This window comes from Phascolarctos cinereus, unplaced genomic scaffold (assembly GCF_003287225.1).
Source record: "Phascolarctos cinereus isolate Bilbo 61053 unplaced genomic scaffold, phaCin_HiC Scaffold_4;HRSCAF=312, whole genome shotgun sequence".
NCBI lineage: Eukaryota > Metazoa > Chordata > Mammalia > Diprotodontia > Phascolarctidae > Phascolarctos > Phascolarctos cinereus.
In genome coordinates, this window is record NW_027555847.1 from 625,293,674 (window position 1) to 625,298,883 (window position 5,210).

The 5,210-nt window shown below is 43.9% G+C and overlaps 1 pseudogene; it reads right to left on the reverse strand.

Annotated features, from left to right (window-relative positions):
- Positions 1 to 2,701: 2,701 nt before the first annotated feature.
- On the reverse strand, positions 2,702 to 3,093 carry LOC110193273 (ATP synthase F(0) complex subunit g, mitochondrial pseudogene; annotated as a pseudogene).
- Between the last annotated feature and the right edge of the window lie 2,117 nt (positions 3,094 to 5,210).

The window sequence follows — 5,210 nt, forward strand, 5'->3', positions numbered from 1 at the left end:
TTCTTCTTGGAAGCTCAAAGTACTCTCACTTGCTATCTCATCTCTCTTCCTAGCTTTCCTATGAAGTATCATATCCTGGCAAGTATCATTACCCCCATTTTACAGATGTATAAGAAGAATCCTTCACTGACAAAGATATGTCTGCATATCTTTGACTAAGTGCAGATCTATGTGTGTGTGTGTGTGTGTGTGTGTGTGTGTGTGTGTGTGTGTGTGTTTGTGTGTATGAATGCATGCGTACATCCTGATTGGATGGTGTCCAGCTCCTGGGGCAATCCGCACAGCTGTCTCTACTCTGGAAAGTCAGACAGCCTAACCTAAGTCAGTCACAATTCCTGGACAACCAGGCAGACTTGGTTTATTAAAAAAGACTCCAAGGTTACTGCATCTCCTATAAACATCTGTCTTTACTTCATCCTCCCTTAACTCCTCTTTCCTCTCCCCCCAAGCCAATCTCATATAAAAATAAGAGCTAGCTAAAGTTATCTCTGGGAAATCATTGCAAGTTTCAAAACAAAAAGGGAAGGGGTTGTTTAAGTGGGTAGGAAGGTGGAGTGAGAAGCTGGGATGGGGCGGGGAACCTGCGGTCCTGAGGCCGCATGTGACCCTCTAGATCGTCAAGTGCAGCCCTTTGACTGAATCCAAACCTCATAGAACAAATTCCCTTAATAAAAGGATTTGTTCTGTAAAACTTGGAATCAGTCAGAAGGCCTCACCCAAGGACCTAGAAGGCCACATGTGGCCTTGAAGCTGAAGATTCCCCACCCCTAACCTGGGAGGTTCAAGAGAAGGTAAAAGGAACAAAATGCCAGAAATCATCTCTGACATTTCTTGCATTTCCTACCTACTTCACATTATTTTAACGTGTGAGTATGTTCCCTGTGGGACTGTAAGTCCCAGGGACTTGGGACTCTCTTAATGTCTTGTACAGGGTAGGGAGGGACTCAGTAAATGTTTGATAACAATAGATTAATATACAGCTTTGGAGTTTACACAGCACTTACCCCGTGAGGTAAATAGGGCAACATTATTCAGAGCCATAACTCAATGAAACTGCACCTGAGGCCGATTCACCTGGAGGTGAGCACAGAGGGCAGCAGGGTGTGGCTTTGCGGAGGGCAGTAGTGCTGTGGGTTCAGCTGTCACACAGTGACAGGTGTACCTTGTACTTCTGAAAGAGCTCAAGGAGAGGTTTAGACAGAGATAGTGGTCGTTGCCGGGAAGAGTGAAGTGCTGTACTCCAAGGGAGGGAACGAGCCCAATGCAGGCCAGTGCCTGTAGAAAATGCATCATTCTCCTTGTGATAGTTAGAGTTCTGATATTATCCCTATATTAGAAGAAAACTGGGTTCAGAGGGTCCCAGCAAATGTGAAGAACTCAATCTTATCCCAGAAACTTTCATGTAGTGAGTACTCTGGCCTCACTCTCCCGGAGGGAGACTGGCCACATCTCCCCCTTAGGGTTCTAAGCAGTACCTCTGAGAGACTGGGGTGTCTGCTCTCTAATGCTTTTGGCTCAAACTCATTGCAGTGTGTCTCCTACCCAAATTCTCTGTTGTTTAGTCATTTTCAGTACTTCTGACTCTGTGACCTCCTTTGGGTTTTCTTGGCAAAGACACTGGAGTGGCCTTCCATTTCCTTCTCTAGCTCATTTTATAGATGAGGAAACTGAGGCAAACAGGGTTAAATGACTTGACCAAGGCCACACACTTATTAAGTGTCTGAAGCTGGCTTTGTACTCAAGTCTTCCTGATGCCACTCTATCCGCTGTATTAACTAGCTACCCAGTGCCCCAGTACCATTTAACTAATTAGTATCAATTGATTTTTCCTAAGAAATTTTTACTTGAAGATATAGTTAAGAACAAAAGTGAAAACATTGCCCCCATTTCCCCACAACACTTGGGGTAACATACTCTTGCCTTTCTTTTTAAGTCCAATTCAAATATTATCCCTTGAATCTTCTGTGATCCTCTGTGATAAAAGATCTGGCTAATGGAATGGCTGGGATAGGACACATAGGTTTTAGACTATTAAGGAACTTCACATATCATTCAGGCCAGCCCCACTATTTACTTAGAAGGAAACTGAGGCCCAGAAAAAGAAAGAAAATTGTTCCCAAGTTTTCACAACTAAAATCCAGTGCTCTTTTTGTGACATCTGTTGAATTGAGGAAACAATTGATGGCATATGTTCAGCCCCTTCATGGTAGGTTCCCAGGCCATTACAAAGAGCTGCGTTTTCTAAAATAATTTCTTATAGCTGTTATTTGGTTTGATTTTTCCTTTAGCTTCAATTCAGTCATGCTATGGGCACTGCCATATGGGAAAGGATTAGACTTATTCTACTTGGTCTCAGTAGGCAGAATCAATACAATGGGTAAATGTTCTGACCAGGCCTTGGGCCAGTCTCATCTTTCAGTCTCTGAATTGGAACAACATAAGACTTATGTACAACATAACATTTTTAAAAGATTACATAACAATAGGGTAACTATGGAAAGAATATTCAACAAGGCTGCAACATTGGTTCAGCTGGATAGAACTCTCCTTATCACCATAGTGAGATGGGAGATCTGATGGAAATAAGGAAGTTAATAAATAAACATTTATTTATTTATTTTCCACATCATTTCCTCGTTTTATTTAGAAGTCTAGGCATCTACATTCCACAAACCCAAAAAGGATAAAACAAACACTCAGATGCTAAGAGTTGGTCTTCAAACGTCATATCCAATGATGCCATGCTTGCCTATGATCTCGCCAATGTAAAACCACATGCATACTTCAGTGGCTGCCATACTATTTAGCAGAGCTTCCTTAACTGTGAGATTTTCGAAGCTACCAGTTCTAGCTGATGGGATTATTTTTTTCAGGCTCTCAGCGGCTCTGGGGATCTCATCAGGACTTGGAGGAACCAGCTCAACCTTGGCATATCGCCAAAATGTGACCAATCGAGGCTTCAAATAAGTTGCAGCAGTGTTTAGCAGGACTGGAGCCTTCTGGATGGCATTGCGGACCAGCTGGGCCATGGCAGGGCGAGCGAAGGACCACACGGCTGGTCAAGACTGTCCTCACTGGGAAATAAACATTTATTAAGTGCTCACAGTATGCCAGGTATTGTGCTAAGTGCTGGGGATGCAAATACAAACAAAAAGAAAGATGGTTCCTGCCCTCAAGTAGCTTAATTTCTAATGGGGGAAATAATATACATAAAGAAACCAAGCAGGGTTGGGGGGTGTGATGGTGGTGGAAGGTAGCTAGTACAAGGGTATGGCTTTGAAATCCAGAGGATATCAAGAACAGTGTTGGGAATAGAATTAAGGCATGCTGGTCTCAGCCCTTTTACAAAATGGAGACGCCAGGAGGAACTCATTAAAAAGAGAAGGTGGGTAAGCTTTACAAAGAGATATTCCGTCTTGAGTGGGCCATGGGGTTGGTGAACTGTTCCAGGGTGAGGAGGCCCTATGAGCTGAGGAAGTTCCAGAATGAACCAGTAGTAGATGGAGCATGGTTTTGAAATCCATGTTAGGAAGTTGGGAACAAGACCTGGAGGAAAATGTCAGCTGTAAGGCATCTATCAAATATGAGACACCATTGATTCCTCATACACTGGGCTTTTATGCTTAGGTGAATAGGAAATTACACTAACAATCAACAGCTGAGCCTTAGTCATCTGTTTGTCCCTTCTGCCCCCAGCTGCTAAAGCCTTCTTTGAGATTGCTTCCAGCTACTTTGTATAGATCTTGTGTGTATCCAGTTTGCATCCTTTCTCCTTCATTAGAATATATGCTCCTTGAGGATAGTGATAATTTTTTCACCTTTCTTTGTATTTTAGCCTTAGCACAGTGCCCGGAACATAGTTGTTTATCCTTAATTTTTGAAGAGGACCAATGACATTATGGGTGGTATCTTGACTCCTGTGTGAATTGGATTTAAGTGAGGTAGACTTGCACAAAGTTGTCAGTCTCTCTCTTCCAGAGTCATCAAAGTCCAGCAGCAGGACGAAAGTCAGGATGACTTGTGAAGGCCTGGCATGCAGTGGGTGACCTCAGTGTCTTCGATGTCTGTCCAAGCTCTAAGTGCTTCACAGCATGGCCATTGGAACAAATTGTTCTCATCTGCCCATTCCAGGGGAGATATCTTCAACTACCTCACCAAAGGATTTGAAGCCCATCGGTTGCCCTCAACCTGGTTTGGCCCATCTGCTGAGACAGTTTCTTGGGGTGTGGCCACTGCCTTGCTGCAGCTTCTTGGAACTTGGGTGAAGGTGGGTACCAAAGGTGGATGAGCAGCCCTGAAAAGGGCTCTGCAAGCTCTCCAACAAGAGGTGTTAGTCCTCCCTGAACATCCCACATACCCCTTGGAACACAGTAAGGGCTTAATGAATGCTTGTCAATTTACTTAATTAAGTCTCCAGGGCAGTTTCATTGCCTTTCAGGGAAAGATGAGGGTAGCTTACAGAAAACAGATGTTACTTTTGCCCCAATAAAAGTTTCAAAAAGGTCATTGTACATTTGATATAAGGAAAAACTTCTTAATACTTAAAGCTATTCCCAAAGAGGTTAGGCTGCCTCAAGAGCAGTGGGCTCCCTTTCCTTAGAGATCTTCAGGTAGAGGCAGCACTTATGGTAGGGGTTCCTTTTGGGCCAGCTTTGGGATCTATGGCTGTTAAGGTCTCTTCCAATGCTAAAATTCTGTGTGCCTAAATTACTGTCTTTGTGGTCCTGAGGGGTGGGGTGGGGGGGAGAGACAGAGATAGAGACAGACAAGAGAGAGACACACACACACAAAGAGAGAGAGAGGAGAGAGAGAGAGAGAGAGAGAGAGAGAGAGAGAGAGAGAGAAGAGAGAGAGAGAAGAGAACACTTAAGCAGAGAGAGATGTGAGTGACAACTTAGTTGCCCTTTCTGGGCTGAATAATTCCAGACTGGAGGTATGCCTCCCCAGGGGAGCTTCAGACAGAGCTGGCTGACATTCAGAAGGAAAGGAATTAAAAACTGCTTTGGCGAGTATGGGTCACTGGGTAAGGAGGATGGCATTCCAAGGTAAGAATTTCAGTCCTGAGGTTGGGCCCATAAAGCTGGGCTTCTTTTGGAGAAGTCACTGAAGTGATCTCACAGGGCTCAACACCAGTTGGGATTTAATATGAGTAGTTAATATGGATGCAGGAAGATCATCAAAGCAAAGTACAAGGGGTGTTTCCAGAAAGT